The sequence below is a fragment of the Gigantopelta aegis genome, unplaced genomic scaffold (assembly GCF_016097555.1).
Source record: "Gigantopelta aegis isolate Gae_Host unplaced genomic scaffold, Gae_host_genome ctg2918_pilon_pilon:::debris, whole genome shotgun sequence".
Taxonomy (NCBI): Eukaryota; Metazoa; Mollusca; class Gastropoda; order Neomphalida; family Peltospiridae; genus Gigantopelta; species Gigantopelta aegis.
In genome coordinates, this window is record NW_024533095.1 from 40161 (window position 1) to 60541 (window position 20381).

Here is a 20381-nt window from a genome sequence, read left to right on the forward strand (position 1 = left end):
TCGTAAAAGTGCCATGCCTTCTCAGAGAGTATTACAACAATTAGATAAATTAAAACATTATTAGAGGTGAGATAAATTAAATGGTAAGAAATCAATATCATCTCCTTCCCTACCTCTCGCCCTCCTTCCTTCCCCTCTCCCTCCCTTCCTTCCTTCCTTCTCTCCCTTACTTCCTTCACCTCACTCTCCATTCCCTTCCTCCCTCCTTTAGGATATTGCCAAGTACATTAATGTAACTAAAGAACACTTTGAAAAAATGAGGGCAATACAGGAATTGGAGGCCAACATTTCTGAATATAGGGTACTTATTACTAATTATATCAGGGGTGTGGAAGAATGTACTCTTCATTGTAGGGGCCTAAAATTAGCAGTCAATGTGGTCATTATCACATGGATGGTGAGTTAAGAATGAAAGTGATCGATGGAAAGGATAGAGATGAACCTAAAAGCCGGTATGTTCCACTTTCTATTGTTTACTTATCAATCTGTGTTATCTAGCTGGGTATTCTTGTTTGACAAGATACTATTGATAACTGCACGAAAGTACAAGTTTACTAAAGGGACATCATATTCTGTGAAAGCATATCATGATATAGCAGATATTACCTTAGTGGATCCTATTGTATCAGTAAAAACAAAGGTAGAAAAGTAGAGAATATGAACTAGGTGATTCTGTCTCTGTCTCTCTCTCTCTCTCTCTCTCTGTCTCTCTCTCTCTGTGTGTCTCTGTCTGTCTGTCTGTCTGTCTGTCTGTCTGTCTGTCTGTCTGTCTGTCTGTCTCTGTCTCTGTCTCTGTCTCTCTGTCTCTGTCTCTGTCTCTCTCTCTCTCTCAACTCACACGTACAAATACAGAGTTCTCCATATTCATTTAAGATCAGAGTAGAGGGGTAAAGATGGTAAAGGTAAGCATTGCACGCAAAAATACAAGACTGTTCTATTGCACTTCATACAGAGACATGTGAGTATATAGCATTTGCAAAAACTGACCAATTGAAATTCAAATGGAGAGACTCTATTAACAAAGCAAGGTACTACTAGTTATTCTTGTTATATAAACTGGTTTTACAAGTTTTGTTTTATTTTCAGAGAAGTTATTTCTCCAAAAGCAGGCAAGAAAGGTAATTGAAAATACATGCTCTTAAAAATGCATTGTCTTTGAGCTTGTAGTCATGACAACTGATGTGTGGCTACAAGTCTAAGCAACAATGCTATATAAAGTATGGGATTGTTCAAATTGAATTAAATGTTACTCTAGATTTCTAATTCCACGGCATTTCCATTACATTTGTATTGTACTGTATAGTGGGAGGAACTGTGGTTTCTTGGATAATGTTATTTTACTGGCTAGGACTGGTAGATTGTAACAATATTATGAATGACTGCATTAATTGCCCATCAAGAGATCAGGGAAATTTCTGAGAACTTAGCTAGCTGAGTTAAAAATATTACCCCCTATAATAATGGTGCAGTATCAAATATCAAATTATTAGGATTTTTAAAATGACTAATAATTAGAATATTAATGGTATGTGTTTCATTTTAACAGGTCATCACACATTTGAACTAGTCAATTTTGATTCTCCTAAAAGATGTCAGGCTTGTCACAAGTACTTGTATGGATGTTATTTTCAAGGCTACGAATGTTCTGGTAAAGTTTGATCACATGACATGTCACATGACATTGCTACATTATAATAATGTGTAATTTTATACTGAATTGCTCATTTTAGAATGTCATGTGATATCACATGCTGAATGTCTTTGTAATCTGAGTTCCTGTGTGGCAGTTAGACCAAGAAGTATGTGCAATAGTTGTAAAAAATTTATACATATAAATCTCTCTCTCTCTCTCTCTCTCTCTCTCTTTCTCTTTCTCTCTCTCTCTCTCTCTCTCTCTCTCTCTCTCTCTCTCTCTCTCTTTCTTTCTCTCTCTCTCTCTTCTCTTTCTCTCTCTCTTTCTCTCTCAGGACCACCACACACAACAGCACACTCTGTAAGTTTTTTATTCTCTCTCTCTCTTTCACACACACACAAATTAATTACACATATTTTCTTATAGCCATTGAGGGAAAAACAAAGTGTAGACAGTGTTTTTCCTCGTTTTCATCCAAAAGAGGAACAATCAATGGAACAGAACAACAAAGTAATAATAATATTTAGTAGGTAACAAATTATAGTTCTACTTTCTACTTGACACAGGAAAAGTCTATGTAGCAAGTCAAAGGTACATTAATAGTCTCATTGTTGATAATATCTCCATATCTCACTAGATATAATGCTATTGGTCCAAGAAGGGACACGTTCCTTTCATTTGAAAGAGGAGATGAGATTTCTATTACTAAAGACTCAGATCAAGAATGGTGGGAGGTGAAATGTTTAGACCCTTTTTCATTGTATGATAATTACCTCAATTTTGTACTGTCAAGAACCCATAGCCTCATTTTAAAATGAAGCAGCATGTAAACATAATGGAACAGCATCAAACATGACTCTTCATCCTCCTTAGCAAGGGTATAGGTCCCTAGTATCATATTTTGATTGATCATAAATTATTAATCATTACGTAATAACTGTACATTGTTCTCTGATTAATATCATTTAATACAATCTATCAGTTGTTATCATTTTGTAATATTATTAAAATTTAATTTATTTTAGGGTGTGTTAGTTAAAAATGGCCAACGAGGACTAGTATCACCAAATTATTTAGTTAAAAAAAACTACTGTAGTAAGTTATAATATACCTGTCCTCAACTTGACATGTGACAAATTGTATTAGGTAGGAGACCCAACCCTCACTGATTTAGACATCACAAGAAAGAGACTATCACAATATGGATGGTTAGTATATTAATAATACTGCTCTATATATTATATTTACTGTATTACTGGTAATGATGACTTGTATTATTATTACTATCAAAGTCTGTTCATAGTTACTTTGACCTTGTAAATCAATTTAGCGACTTCGTTATATTTTAATACATGAATTTATATGGACTTATATGACAATATATCTGAACTGTCAAATGTATAGATTTTAGATTTACAAAGTACTATTGGAGGATTTAGTACAAAGGTCAATATGAACGGACTTTAGTATAACATAGTATATTGAGAGACAAATGTAATATAGTGTAGTCATTGTTGTATATTCACAACAAGTTAATATAGCTGATGGTTATTAAGACAATGTGGGTGTGGATTGTAGCTTGAAAGGTTTTTGAGAGTCTGCTGTTATTGTTGTTATTATTAACTGTTTTTAATGCTTCTGACTCAAGTACAAACAGAGTAGTATCATACTATAACTTAGGTATGTTGATAATGAATTATATAATAGATAATACCTTGGACAATGGGCCCACATGTTTTTAACTCAAGGAAGCCTTGTATAAAGGAGGGATTATCTTGTCTGTGTTTAAAAAAAACTCAGAATTATTTTTATAATTATTGTTTGTTGTGAAAAGTCAATATTAATAATTTAATTCATAACATGTTAGTAAGACAATGTAAAAAACATCAATGGATGTTTTTAAATAATTTGTAAAACTTGAAACTGACCAATCCAATTGCTTCATTCAATCTGTATACACTCTAACAGATACACATTGTTACATTGGTAATTCTATACTATTCCTTTTACAGGTATATTGGTATGAAGACTCGTATTGATGCTGAGGTAGCCCTTCATAGATTACGTGATGGTGTGTTTCTAATAAGAGAGAGTATGGACAGACCAGGAGAATATGCAGTGGCTTTAAAGTAAGCTAGTCTCTACTATGTGCATTGAGGAAACAAATGTTAAAGAACAGCTCTAAACAATTGATAGTTATTGTAGCAGGAGTTGTAGCATAACTTTGAATAAACATATCAGTCTTGTCCATTGTCAAAGCAGTGTATGAGTTTATATATTATAATAATACATTACTTTTTTATTTTTTTTGTCATTTATAGATGGAACAATATGCCTAAACATATTAAAATTATGAAGATCCTCAAACTGATAGATTCTATGTGTCTGATGCCTGTGACTTTGAGTCCATTGACGATTTAGTGAAATATTATCAGAAAAATACTCTGGGAGTTAGTTTTCCTGGAGTAGACACAACACTGAAGTTCCCGTACCAAGATGTAATAATTGGCTTCGGAAGACGTCATCATTCAGTATCTGCACCTCCTCCTCCTCCAAACTTTCCTGCACCACATCCACAAAATCAGCAGACTCCATTAGTATCACCACCTCCTTATGGAGGAGATGGCAACTGGGTAGAAGCCGTGTGTGAATTTGAGGGAGAGGGACCTGGGCATTTATCATTTAAAGTAAGTTGGTACAGACTTACCAGTGATGTAGGATAGTTACCATTGGTAAACTCTAGACTAGTGAACATCAGTACTTACCACAGTGACCTAGATAGCTACCATTAGTAAGCTCTAGACTAGTGAACATCAGTACTTACCACAGTAACCTAGGATAGCTACCATTAGTAAACTCTAGACTAGTGAACATCAGTACTTACCACAGTGACCTAGGATAGCTACCATTAGTAAGCTCTTGACTAATGAACATTAGTACTCACCACAGTGACCTAGGATAGCTACCATTAGTAAACTCTAGACTAGTGAACATCAGTACTTACCACAGTGACCTAGGATAGCTACCATTAGTAAGCTCTAGACTAGTGAACATTAGTACTTACCACAGTGACCTAGGATAGCTACCATTAGTAAACTCTAGACTAGTGAACATCAGTACTTACCACAGTGACCTAGGATAGCTACCATTAGTAAACTCTAGACTAGTGAACATCAGTACTTACCACAGTGACCTAGGATAGCTACCATTAGTAAGCTCTTGACTAATGAACATTAGTACTTACCACAGTGACCTAGGATAGCTACCATTAGTAAACTCTAGACTAGTGAACATCAGTACTTACCACAGTGACCTAGGATAGCTACCATTAGTAAGCTCTAGACTAATGAACATTAGTACTTACCACAGTGACCTAGGATAGCTACCATTAGTAAACTCTAGACTAGTGAACATCAGTACTTACCACAGTGACCTAGGATAGCTACCATTAGTAAGCTCTAGACTAATGAAACATTAGTACTTACCACAGTGACCTAGGATAGCTACCATTAGTAAACTCTAGACTAGTGAACATCAGTACTTACCACAGTGACCTATGATAGCTACCATTAGTAAACTCTAGACTAGTGAACATCATTACTTACCTTGGATGGTCTAGCTCTAATAATTTGTGCTATCTTATTATTTAGAAACATGATCGCATTAAAGTGTTGACAAAGGACACTCAAAAATTAGGCTGGTGGTTTGGGGAATGTAATGGCAAAGTAAGTCAAATTAATATGATTCTTGTACTACATGTTTGTTGCCATTGGTCAAGTACATACATATTTGATGTCCATGTTTCTATGCATGAATAAATTTTTAAGATAGCAAAGAAAATGAAATGAGATTATAATTGAAAATTTTTGGTTTATTAATTTTTTTTTTGTTTTCTAGACGGGCTACTTTCCATCTGATTACACATATAAAATTCCTAATGCTAAATAAAAATGAAATATATTTTGTTTATTACAACTACTACTTGAATGGAATGAAATGAGCAAATTCAAACTCCATTTTTTCTTCATTAGAAAAATATAAATATTATTTGTTGTAATTATTATAATTTTTTTTCCTTTTTGAGTGTAACAGTGTTATTGGTTAATGTATGTCTGTTTTGTTGTTGTTTTGATGCATACATATGTTCCATACATGTAATATATTATCAGGTTCACTCTCATACATTAGCGATATAAGCATAGTACAAGCAATCCAGCCCCTCCTCCTTTTTGATATCAAAAGGAGGAGGGGCTAGCTAATATACATGCTATATAAGAATATACCATTGTTGAATGAAAGGTGTTAAATCTCCACCCTATAGATATTGAACGTCTATGCAAATCACAAAATTTTATTATATACATGTGAAGTATAGTGTTCATGTGTTGTGTAAATAGTGTTATTAAAAAGAGGAGAATCATTATTGAATATTTATAATTCATCTTTATCATGTTCTGAACCTTCACCTGCTGTACCATCACCTGGTGGTGGTGCTTGTTGTTGACCATACAATTTAGATATGATAGGATTGACTACGCCCTCCAATGCTTCTTTCTTTGACTTGAACTCCTCAGTTTCTGCTTCACTGTGTCCGTCTAACCACTCTATAGCCTCTTCTACGGCATCTGTAATTGTTTTCTTGTCCTCTTCCGATAATTTCCCTCCTAACTTCTCTTCATCTTTAAGCTGGTTCTTAGAGAGTACGCATAGCTTTCCAACTCATTTTACTTTCAACACGTTCTTTTACTTTCTTGTCTTCTTCAGCAAATTTTTCAGCATCATTTATCATTCGTTCAATGTCTTCAGGAGTGAGACGGTTCTGGTCATTAGTGATAGTAATGGCTTCTGTGTTACCACTACCTTATCTTCAGCTGTTACGACCAAAATACCATTTTCATCGATTTGGAAAGTGACTCAATTTGAGGGACACCACGTGGTGCTGGAGGAATACCGTTCAGATCAAACTTGCCTAGGAGATGGTTATCTTTTGTCATGGGTCGTTCACCTTCAAACACTTGGATGGTCACTGTGGGTTGGTTATCAGATGCTGTTGAAAAGATTTGTGATTTTTTTTTTGTGGGAATAACAGTGTTACGGGTGATTAATTTAGTCATGACTCCCCCTACTGTCTCGATTACCGAGGGTAAGAGGGTTAACATCTAGAAGAAGCAAGCTTTGAGTACTTGCGTCACCACTGAGAATACCAGCTTGAACAGCTGCACCATATGCAACAGCCTCATCCGGGTTGATACTCGATTAGGTTCTTTGCCATTGAAGAAATCTTTTACAAGTTGTTGGATTTTAGGAATACGAGTAGAAACCTCCTACAAGAACAATCTCGTCAATATCTGTCTTTTTAAGTCCCGAGTCATCCATTACTTGTTGTACTGGTTTCATTGTCGATCGGAAAAGATCCTGAAAATGGAAAGTAAAGTTTTCATTCAAATAAACACAGCACCATTACATACAATGATCACACTACTTACCATATTTAACTCTTCAAATCGAGCACGAGTTAAAGTTTCAGAGAAGTCTTCTCCGTCGTAAAAGGACTCAATCTCAATTCGTGTCTGATGCTGAGAGCTAAGTGTTCTCTTGGCTTTCTCAACTTCACGACGTAGTTTTTGGACAGCTCTGTTATTGCTACGGATATCCCTGCCATGTTTTTTCTTGAACACCTTGATAAAAATGATCCATCACGCGCTGATCAAAATCTTCACCACCTATATAGAAACAGAAAAGGATTCAGTCAAGTTCATACCATCAATACACTCTTGCATAATGGTAGCAACAATGTCTTACCTAAGTGAGTGTCTCCACTAGTAGCTACAACCTCAAAGACTCCATTATCAATGGTCAGTAGTGAAACATCAAATGTCCCTCCACCCAATCAAACACCAAGATATTTTCTCTCCTTCCTTCTTATCAAGACCATAAGCAATAGCTGCAGCAGTTCTATGGAAGAAAAACATCAATCATTAACAACACATGTTCCAAAAATGGATTATATATTTCAATACTTACGGTTCATTGATGATTCTCAAAACATTGAGACCGGCAATAATACCAGCATCCTTTGTGGCTTGACGTTGGGCATCGTTGAAGTAAGCAGGGACAGTCACTACAGCATTGCTCACAGAGGTACCCAAATAAGCCTCAGCAGTTTCCTAAACAGGAAGTGAAAAAGGAAGTAAACAAAATTAATCATAATAGATCTAATGTCATTGATTATTGTTATTGAACTCTTACCTCATTTTCACTAGGACCATGGCTGAAAATTTCTTCGGCAGCAAAGAGTTTCTTTTCACCTTTGACATCAACTTCAACATGTGGTTTGTTTATTTTTGTTCTTTGTTTTAAAAGGGAAATTCTTGATGTCTTTTTGAACAGAGGAATCACCCCAGTCACGACCAATCAATCGTTTGGCATCAAAAACTGTGTTCTCTGGATTTGTGGTCAGTTGGTTCTTGGCAGCATCTCCAATAAGACGTTCTCCTTCACCAGTAAAGGCCACATAGGAGGGTGTGATTCTGTTACCTTGATCATTAGCTATAATCTCAACTCGTCCATTCTTATAAACACCCACGCTAATCAATGGAATATGAACAATTATTTCAATATAACAAAAATCGGTATTGGTACCACTGCAATTAATAATTAATATATGATTGCTTACCACGAGTAAGTAGTTCCTAAGTCAATACCAATAACAGTTCCAACTTCCTCTTTCTTTTCTTTCCTTATCATCATTGTCTGCTGGTATTAACCGAATAAGTACAATTAAAAATAAAATCGTTAATATTCTCATATTGAGATGTCTTTTTAATTAACTTCTAAAGTCTCTCCTTTTCGTGAAAACAATAAGGAATTTGTGAAGGCGAGTTGTTCGAATGACTTTTTATGCAGTCTGCGAAAGTAGCGCTGTTCTTGTATGTGGAGCAATCTCATTGGTCCAATTGAGCCGCGCCCCACCTCGGGCGTTCACTATTGTTGCACGGTGGAAAATATGATTGGTCAGTATTGGCAAATGGAAAGATTTGATTGGTTAGCGTCACAGATGACTTGGCGTTCAAAATAAGAAGACACATAGTATTGTCAAATCATCATGACCTTCAGAGTTCAAAGTTTAACTGAGTTCAAGTGTTGCAGCTAAACTTGGTATTTCTCCCACAGTATTTGCTGGGAACCTACATAATGAGACATGCATAAACATACCATCTTGTTCAGTCTTCAAAATTCAAGTTTAATTACACAAATAACTGAAGATGCTAATACGAAAGTCAGTAGAATTATCTACAGTTCTAAACTAAAAAGTGATGCGCTAAGGTGGCGGTACGGTGGAAGTCGGAAGCCATATAATTTTATTATAATAATAATATCATACTATATTCATAAATTCATAACACACTCTCATTAAACCATATTTGTGGTTGGTTTGCATTCTTGCCAATAGATTTCACCTATTATTAACATGGGTGTGGTTCCAAGATAATGACATACCTCTCACATTCCAGTGGTTTTCGTAGCTAATAAGCAAGTACAAACTGTTGTACTAAGGTACATTTATCTCAGCTCTAATACTACGCACAGGTAAGAAATCTTGAAAAACTCTACCCAACATTGGTACGAGTAATCCTATGAAGCCAATTTTTAAAATGGCGTTCGGTTTTCCGAAGGCTCTCAAAGATTTGACTCTGATTAGTGTAATATAGCAGTAATTCAAAAAAAGCTTTCATAGGATTATAGATATCATATAACTGTAATAGCAAGGTAAATTTGTAATGTTTACCTATAAGAAAGTTTTAGAAAAATGTACCTTTGTTCTGTATACTGTTTGTTACTCCAGTAACTCTTGATTGATGTGTGCAATTGTTTTCAGGGGCTTAGACACCATAAAAAATTTGGGGGGGGGGGAGGGGGCTCAAATGTAACTGATATTTTTTACTACCATGCCGAAAAAATTACAATGAGTTTAAGTATGTTACATGCGAATAACTTGAATCAATAACAGTATAACAATCAGTAGACTGTTTTAAAATTGTCCAAAATGCTTCATCCTTTCATCATTTTTCTTTACAAACTCCTTGGCTATTGAAAGTAAATTGAGATTATTGGTGTAGTTGTTGTGTATATGCAAAAGTAAATAATTGTTTAAGTGGCTTTGAGTCACTGTTAAGAACAAATGATTGAAGTTGTGTATAGCTGGTATTAATTATTCATATAGTATGCATATACATGATCGATCACCTACAAATACATGTACATCATTTACACTGTCAGGTGATAAAATTTTGACACTATTCATTTTTGATAATGGTTTTTTGAAATTGCTGAATCATTCAAATTAAGAGGGGCTATGCCCCCCCCAGTCTTAAATTGTAGGGGGGGCTCGAGCCCCCCTGCCCCCCTATGTCTAAGCCAGTGGTTTTTAAGTTTTTTATCAAAGTTGAAGACCACTGATATAATGTAGTAGTCAAAGGATGGTATTTAAACAAGAAAAGATATAGAAATTATAATAGAAAAAAATTAAGCTATGAATATCATTAACGCCATAACTGAGTTATCATGTCAACATTACGCAGATATGATATTGACCTATATTTTCTCCCTATATAGCAACATTCACTTACTAGGGCAAGAGGGAAGTGGCGTGGCAACATTTGAACTTAATAAAATGGAGTTGAAAGTCAAAAAAGTTACCTAAGAATTGTTACACGATATTTTATATTGGATCGTTCGCAGAGATTAACATGGCTACCAGGTAAAATGGATGATGAATTGTTTTGGATTGCTGACCTGAAGGGGCAGGAGTATATGTAGGTGAATTAAATGGTAAAATCATCACTGGTGTAGCTATGTTACAAACAAAATGATACTTATGGTTGGGTGGGATTTTTACTTCTGTGAAGAGGAGCATCGTGGCAAAGGTTTTGCCTTCAAAACATGGAAGACAGCACGAGCAGCTATTGATCCTAAAATAAATCTTGGTCTTGATGCTGTTGTGTCAGTATCTCCTTTTTACATGAGAGAAGGATTCAAAAGAGCTTGGAAAAGTAGCAAATTATGCCTTTTTGTGACATTTATTCTTCAAGGTTACAACAAAACATGATGCCCCCTGGTGATGACATTATTATTAAATCAGCTACTGAAATTGACTTTTCTAAGCTGAAGCTGTATGTTGAAGATGTGATCGGTTTCACATTTGCTCGAGCAGGAGTTTTAGAAAAGTGGATTACCTTGCCTACACATACAACATTAGTAGCTGTTAATGATAATAGAGATATAGTGGTTTTGCTGCAATCAGAGAAACTATCAATGTCAGGGAAGATGGATATCGCTTAGCTCCAGTGTTAGCTGATAATGGAAACATTGCACGTTTTTTGGTTACTAAAAACTAGCCAATAGGAGTTGAGTCAATACAAAAATTTGTATTCAAGTTCCTTATGAAAATAAATTTTGAAGCCAAAAGAATAGTAGATGAAGTAAAAGGAAAACATAAAATGATACTATACGTATGTATACTGGAAGTGAACATTCCAATTAAAAGAAAAAATATTTTGGAATATTTTCAGATCAAATAACTGGATAGAAGATGGTGACAGATTAAAGAATACACATGGATTAAAAATAATGTTACAATATATGCTGATTTTGATGTGATTCCTATGTAATTGATTACTAATAAGATAATGATATCATGATATTTATAGATATATATTCCTCTACCCGTTAGTGAATGCTGAGTAGCGCGATTTTTCAAGAATCAAAGCAATTTATATAAGGGATATTGTGTCAACTATCCATTGTTACAATAATTTCACTTTAAATTTGTGTTAAAGTCATACTATTACACAATATAAGGTGTAGTAGGCAGGGGACCCCCCATACTTTCACTCAACCAAGGGATTTTGTCCTTCCACTACTAGTTGCCTATAATGTACCTCTCTCTTAATAAACTCACAAAATAAGGAACAACTATACACCAGCATTAGTCATGGACCCTCCCTCTGTCCTACTGATGGTAAGTAAACGTGTAACCTTGCTTCGTACATATAGACCTACTCTTGCAGATCGAAGAGTATAATGTCACATTTGTACATAATGTAACACGTGGTTTAGCAAATCTGATTGGTTAACTAGAATAACCACGTGGCTACAGTTACACCATGTGGCAAGACCAGAGAGTAAGTAAAATTGTTAATTTTATTTTATAACCATCGTCTGACAGAAAAAGAAAAGGATCTCATACTGAAGATGACAATAGTACAGGTATTGGTCCAAAGCCCTCAAAACTTTTGTCATGGAGCGAGTTAGAGAGTGGGTCGAACTTCTTCATGAATTAATTGTAGACTTACGTCAGACTATGGAACCCTTTACGGCAATCTCATTAAAGGTACTAATGATAGGATTGTATTTTTATTCCTCATTTGCATTGATTAGGTGACTAGAAGAAACATACTGAAAGATTTTGTTCACATGGCTGGACCTCTGGATGTCACACATTTTATTATGATTATCAAAGACCAAATGAAACATGTTAAACTTAAAAATTTCTAAAACTACCCGCCGAGCGGGCTACAAATTACTTTTCACGTCACACACAAAAAGTAAAAAAAAAAAAAAAAGGGGGAAGCTCTACGTGATATACTATAATTGAATGCTTTTCTAGTTTTCTCTTGCAACAGAAGTGATTGCAGTTTGCATCTAAACCACCTCCCTACATACTAGTATGTTTGTCACTCCGCTAGTGGTTAAAGCATTCTTTGGTGTTGCTATTGTTACTGTGCCTCCCTTTTTAACTAGTTGGTGCTCAAATCTTTTCTCTAGACAACAAACCAAAAAAATATAATGATGACAATGTTTCAAAAATATGTTTCCTACACTCAATTACGAACAGTAAGCAACTGTGTGATGAATCTATATTAATTAAAAGGGTGTGGTTTAATTTTTTAAAGGTAAAAACTGGCTAATATGAAACGATGTGTGTTATGGAATTATAACAAGGGATCTCAACAATAGAGGTTCAGACATTAGTAAGTTTTAATACATTCATGAATGAATGGATGGATGGATAGATAGAATTATGACAAATAGATATGATAATAGATGGATGACAACTGATAAAGTAATATAGATGAATGAGTGATTATCCACTAGGAACTATAAATAATATTATGTTGATGGTCATGTTATATTGTAATAATGCAACCATTTCTGTTTCCAGTGGTATTAAAGTTGTTCGCTCTGGAGCTGCGTCGGGGAAGTACGAAAAAATTGCTCAGTCAAGAATAACCTAATTTTGAGTAGATATGAAGACATTAGTGAATATGTATTAGGGTAAATCCCCTATGTCTTATAATGTTTAGAGGGTGTGGCTTTACTGATTTAGTGGTGGTGCATCAGAGAGTGAGGCAGGGAAGGAAGCTGAAGGTGAAGTGACCTTAGCACAAGATGTTCCAGGTCGTGGTAACATCAAACAACCGCAAAGTGCAGGGTCAAATGATATGAGGGTATATTAAGAGTGAACAGACCTATAGTAGATACATTGAGAATATTGTAAACTGTCATAGGTACAAGAGAACCTTAATATGAAACTAGAACAAGTATTAGTATAATTATATGCACTTTAAAATGTCCTTTATGATGAGAGTGTTTATTGTATTCTTTCATCTACAATTACAGCTTGGTCCTAGACTGACATTACAACTGGTTGAAAATAGAGGCTGGACGATGTTCAGGAGAAGTACTACATCATGAAAATTTAGTAAGCCATTTTTGTCGAATGTTTGTAGGTTGTATTCATTATGACCTTATAGTTCAGAAAAACATCAAAAGAAATGAAACAATTGAGAAAGCTATTTAAGAAAGAAGGCAAGATAAGACTAGTAGTTATAATATCACAGTAGATGTAATGACTAGTAGATATAGTAACCAGTAGATATAATAACCCAGTAGATGTAATGGCGCAGTTAGATATAATAACCAGTAGATGTAATGACCAGTAGATATAATGACCAGTAGATATAATAACCAGTAGATATATGACCAGTAGATGTAATGACCAGTAGATATAATAACAGTAGATGTAATGACCAGTAGATATAAGACCAGTAGATATAATAACCAGTAGATATAATGACCAGTAGATATAATAACAGTAGATGTAATGGCCAGTAGATATAATAACCAGTAGATGTAATGACCAGTAGATATAATGACCAGTAGATATATAACCAGTAGATATAATGACCAGTAGGATATAATAACCAGTAGATGTAATGGCCAGTAGATATAATAACCAGTAGATATAATAAACAGTAGATGTAATGGCCAGTAGAGATATAATAACCAGTAGATATAATAACCAGTAATGTAATGGCCAGTAGATATAATAACCAGTAGATATAATAACCAGTAGATGTAATGGGCCAGTAGATATAATAACCAGTAGATGTAATGGCCAGTAGATATACTAACCAGTAGATGTAATGACCAGTAGATATAATAACCAGTAGATGTAATGACCAGTAGATATAATAACCAGTAGATGTAATAACCAGTAGGTTAATAACCATAGTTCATAAATATCAAAATTATATATATGTTTTTTTTAATAGAACATTAAAAACTTGTTAGGGAAACGTGAACAGGAAGAAAATGTGAAAAGAAAAGAAAAAAGAAAAGGAAAGAAAAGGTTAGTTATGGATAATGTTGATAGACTGTTCACACTGCCGTATGTTATAGGAAGGAAGAACATATATACGTCAAGGGAAAACACCATTAGTAGAGGAGGAGAGAGGTAGTGATAGTGATGATGATGCTGAATATTATCGAACAAGAAGTGGGTGTGGCACCTGATCCAGGTATATGGTACTGTTATAGTAGTTTCCAAATGGGCTTGGAATTATCTTTAGTATAGTAATATAAAGATTGTATAATGTAAATATTAATGTAATTAAAACAGATGTAAGGTCTACTTAGAATCCTCCATGAAAGGTTCAGCTGTAAAAAGACATTTACATACTTTTTCTTGTAGAACTGTCCACTGACATAAAGACCAAGACAGTCTTTGGTGAGTGGACAGAAGAGGAAAAAAACGAACTGCACCAGATTCTCCTAAAGTCCAGAGGACACCTTTGAAAAGGACAAATTGGTTACCATGGAAACAAAAGGTTAAAACCAAGAAGTTTCAATCTTCAAAAAGAGATTCAAAAGACGGTACTAAGCAGTTGAAAAGATCTATACAGGAACAGTATTCGTAAAAAGCAAAAAGAAAATAAATAAGAGGAAACTTAATTTTAATATCATTCAAAATTAATAATTAGTTGATATTATCATTAGTTACCAAATAATTGCGACAAGATGTAATAAATCAAAATAGAATTAAAATGTGACTGAAAGATCATGTAATCAGTCATAGTGATACCTATCAAATGGACGTCTGAAGAAAGTACAGTTATAATATCCAATACATTAATAGCCTAATTTAAGGACACATCTCTAATTGGTAGGGTCCGGAGAATTGATTATTGTATTTTGTGCAAATTCTATCTACAGCTTAAAATTATGGCATTGTCTAGAGTCCCAGCAATTGAATATCATACTGTAATGTGAAATTAATACATTTTTAGGTTACAATGTGTATAGTTTATGGTTTAGTCTGTTGTGCATGAGTTTGACCACTGGGACATGTCAACTAAAACTAAAATAATCACCCATAGGCAATAAATATATTATTTTTACTAAGCAAGTCTATGCATTTGAAATATCCATTAAGCCTTTTCCACAGATCATCTCCTCAAATTAAAATAAACTAGTAACTCCACAAATTCATGAAATGAAGGCATTCCATATTAGTTATTGGTCTAGACCTAGATATATAGGGATACAAGCCAAGTGCTCTATAAACATTAATAGTAAAACATCATTTACATCAATTTTGCATGTACATATGATCAAAGTTCATTTACAGCTATCTGATAATTGTAAGTTTAATACTATTACTTGAACTCACAAAAATAGACACTAAGAGGAGCTATATGTAGCTCAACCTTTGCCACCATATATATATAGAGAGATATTATAAAGATTATAATTGGTGATCAAATGCTTATCAGAAGGATTGACATACAGTTGTCAGAATGCTCACTGGAAATTCTCAGAAACAATTTATCAAGAAGTGTCTGGCTGGCAAGGAAGTCAAGAAAGAAGTGTATTGTATATGATACTAAGGTTTATTACACACATGTGTTGAAGACAATTAGGAGTTGATTTGATTTGATTTGATTTGATTCAATAATTCAATCTGGAAAAAGGAAAAAAAGGGTTGTACATGGTGTTCACCTTCATGGACTTATCTATCTAAAACAAATTACTCTGATTCAATTATTAGAAAAGGAAAGGGAGGTCTTTACAAAATAAAGATATGATTATAATAAAATAAATACAAACAAACAAACAAACAAAGAACTAATCAGTCAACAATTTACATTTTAGCCTATCCTGTCTATTACATTTGGGGTAAACAAAAACTGGATTAAACTGGTTTGATTGTTTGTTGCCAAGCAATGACAATCCTGCTAAACCAAATAAAGTATGAAATGGATCCACCTGTGTAGATTGAAATAATGAGACTGTTAATTAACAGGGGCACATCCAACTTACCGAGTCTCCAGGTCGATCAGCAAATCCAACAGTCGCCTCATCTTGACTGCAAGAATAAAACCAGTATTGTGTCCTTAAAGAACAAATTAAAAATATACAATCACCATTCATTTCATGAGATGGCATAAATTGTTACTTATCACATCCATCAGTCATCGTCCAATCAATATTCAATGATGCTTAAAAAACCCACCATGAGTAACAAACATCAGGTAACTTTCTTGGACGACCTGAACACTACATAGTTACAGTTGATATATGAATTATGATTAGTTCTACCAGTTTAAACCTCCTCGAGGAAAGCTGGTGCTTTCACAAAGCCACATCCTAGTGATCTGCATTGATTTCAATATAGTCTACCAGTAATAGGCTAAATGCACCAACACAACAACTATACATATGTGTATTAATAACGAGTATCGTATTAACCAAGATATAGAACAGTACGTAGTACTAATGTTCATATTGAAAAAATGTAAAAAAAATTATTTTTTTTCAAATATTTGACGCTAATTGTACCCTGCCTGCATGAGATTCAGAGCTGGAGGCAAACACAAATCCACCATCCAAGTTCATACCATGTAAAAATAAAATTAAACAGCTTTGTCAACATCAACAGATCCTACGACGTTCCTGAAGATATGGTTGAGTGCATTAATATCACATTATACAGTCAACATTGATTCTCATACTACAATGTCAGTATGAGATATAGGTATGAGGACTATGGTATGGACATCAGACTTTTAGTTATACAATAACTTCCAGTAGTGTGAGATTGCTAGGCACACAAAGGAACAAACTAGTGTCTACTTCACCTATAACATATAGTTATGAGTGGAAACATTACAATATATATTACCCCATTTATCACCGTAAATGACCCATTTGGTTGTTGTAGACCAACAACAATTGAACAACAGTCTCTTTATCAATGATGTCTAACTCATTGTATAATATAAGAATCTATAATAGAAACCAATAATACACAAGTGGGGTGGAGTGAACTTTAGTTAGGTTATCCATGTAATATGAAATGAAAATAGTCATTCTTCATACCACGATCATATATTTTAAAATAATGGACACTAGTCTAGTAAGTTAGATCCTTAGGATTTTTGCTATAGCTCAAGAAAACAAGATCACATGATCTAGACCAATCAGATTTAACTGCTCAGGTTCTGGGTATGTGGTTTAGTACATTACACAACATGGAAGTCTTCAAAATTGTTTACAATTTAGTTTATTTAACAAATGATCACTTATAATATTATAGCACTAAGTATCAATTCATTTGTTAATACTAAACTAGTAGTTGCACTTGTCATATATTACTTACTGTATAGCACTTAATGTCTATAGAGATTGCATCATGACATGGAGCTGGACTAAATCCACTGAACGTATGGTACAGGAACGTACAAAAAAAAAAAAAAGGAACATGTCTAATACCTCCGTTTTGTTCATACGATGAAGGTTGCGCATGAGGTCCATGGCTGTTAAGCCCCAATCAATATACCACTGATTCTTAAAACTCTGTCATACAATAATCCTACCAAATGAGGAACAATAGTTTTAACATATTAATTTAAATATTGGTATTTACATACATAATCATGGCTTTGTCTTTTCAAGGCTTCAATATATGAAGCATGTTTATCAATAGAAGTGATTTCATGATGGATTATCTGGAAGTTGGACATCTTTCACGGAGTGCCCTGGTTCATAGAAAAAGAGAAAGTAGTTAAGAAACTTAGAGACACTCACCATTGTTAAGGTAGTTGGTCACGCCCTCAACCCCCAGCGATGGTTTTCGTCTAAAGAATCAAGAGATTATTAATGGTCAGTTTTGATTTTACTTGTCTCTGTTGATAGACTTTAATACCTACTCATTCATAGTATGTGTTGTAATTAATCACATTTGATTTTGTACAGAGTAATTATTATTTGTTCTGTTATCTTGAATCTTGTTACACAGTCTATCCTTTGACTTTCAGTTATCACCCCTCTCCCGTCTCCCCACTCTCTCGTTCTCTCGCGCCGCGTCTCTCTCTCTCTCTCTCTCACTCCTCTCTCTACTCTCGCCTCTCTCTCCCCTCTCTCTCTCCTCTCTCTCTCTCCCTCTCCTTCTCTCTCTCTCTCTATCTCTCTCTTCAGCAGCTCCAAACATTCATCATCTAAGGAAATTAAGGCAAATCTTTATCAAAACATGTAGTACTTGAAAAAACACATCACTCTGAGGTCGAACCCTCTGATACCATTAAAAATGATCAAGTCTAAAAACCAAGACACGGAAAGCATACCATCAGGCCAGCAACATTTAGCAAACATGCTGGAAGATAAGTCACACACTTTCTGACTACTCATTCAAAATGAATCCGTCTTTCGTCTTCAAATCTAAAACTGGTATGCTCTCATCTATGGGCTAAGACACTTACCTTACAGAAGATTCCCCTTGTGGTTCAGCCTTCTGACATGTTGAAAAACATCAAGACTAAAATTCATTGCAAGCGAAGGAATCTTCCAGACCAACAATGTCTAATCTTTACTGGTAAGCAACTAGAAGATGGATGCACATGTTCTGACCTACAACATCCAAAGGAGTCTAACCTCCATCTTGTACTTTGTCTGGAGGGGAGGAATGCAAATCTTCGTGAAGACACTTACTGGAAAGACCATCACCCTTGAAGATCGAATCTTATGACACTATAGAAATATCAAGATTAAAATCCAAGACAAGGAAAGGCATTCCACCAGACCGCAATGTCTAATCTTTGCTGGCCAGCAGCTGGAGATGGATGCACACTTTCTGACTGCTATATTCAGAATGAAATCTACCCTTCATCTTGTTCTTCATCTGAGGGGAAATGCAAATCTTGTGAAGACAACCTACTGGAAAGACCATCACCCTTGAGGTCGAACCTTCTGAACACCATTGAAACGTCAAGGCTAAAATCCAGACAAAGAAGAAGGCATCCACCAGACCAGCAACGTCTAATCTTTGCTGGCAAGCCGGCTGAAAGATGGATGCACACTTCTGGCTACGGTATTCGAAATGATCTTCTCTCCTCCAATCTTGTTCTTGTCTGAGGAGGAGAAATGGAAATCTTTGTGAAGACACTTACTGGAAGCCTGTCACCCTTAACGTTGAACCCTCTGACACTATTGAAAATGTCAAGGGAAAATGAAGACAAGAAGATATTGTATCACACCCACAATGTCTAGTCTTTGCTGGCAAACAGCTGGAGATGGCCGCACACTCTCTTCCCTGACTACCAACATTCAACATAATCCACCCTTTTTCTTAATCTTGCTTGGAAAACTCGTATATGGTAATTTTTTTAAAATATTCACTGAAAAGAGAACCTCAATTGAGATCAAACCCTCTGACTCTATCATAAATGTCAAAGCTAAAATTGAAGCCAAAAAAATATTCTAACAGACCCAATGTCTGTTTGTTTGCTGGAAGGCAGCTGGAAGATGGCCCACACACTTTCTGACTACAACATCCAGAATGAGTCTACCATTTTTCTTATAAATGAAAATCTTTGTTGAGACATTTACTGGAAAAACCATCACCTGGTGTTAAGCATTTACTACAATTGAGACCATCAAGACCCATTATCCAAGATAAGGAAGGTATTCCTTCAGACTATCAATATCTGATATTCCAAAACGAATCACTCAAAAATGATTACCCTCTTTAGAACATACAACCTCAAAAGGAAATGAAACAATCCTTCTGACTGTTAACTAACGTGGTAAGACACTGTAGTAATGCTGCCAATGTTTAATTACACTAGCTCATATAAATACCCTCAATCATATTAATTCTTTATTAAAATTCTCTGTTGACTCTAGAATTTTTTATTTCGAAGCCTCTTTCTAATGAAAAAAGTGACTATAAATAAACCCAATAGTTATTGCATGTTGAGGCATGCCCATTGAGTATATTTCCTAATTATTATGTGACCAGTATATAGACCTAGCATACATTTTATCAAGTTGCCCATACAATGTATATTACCTTTATTACTGTGATCAATACATGTAATAATGATTTATATCAATTTTTTTCACCACA

General features: G+C 34.8%; 2 pseudogenes; one reads left to right on the forward strand and one right to left on the reverse strand.

Moving 5' to 3' along the window:
• Window positions 1-6064: 6064 nt before the first annotated feature.
• LOC121391742 lies at window positions 6065-8441 on the reverse strand (annotated as a pseudogene).
• Window positions 8442-10383: 1942 nt separating this feature from the next.
• On the forward strand, window positions 10384-19485 carry LOC121391743 (annotated as a pseudogene).
• Window positions 19486-20381: the final 896 nt, after the last annotated feature.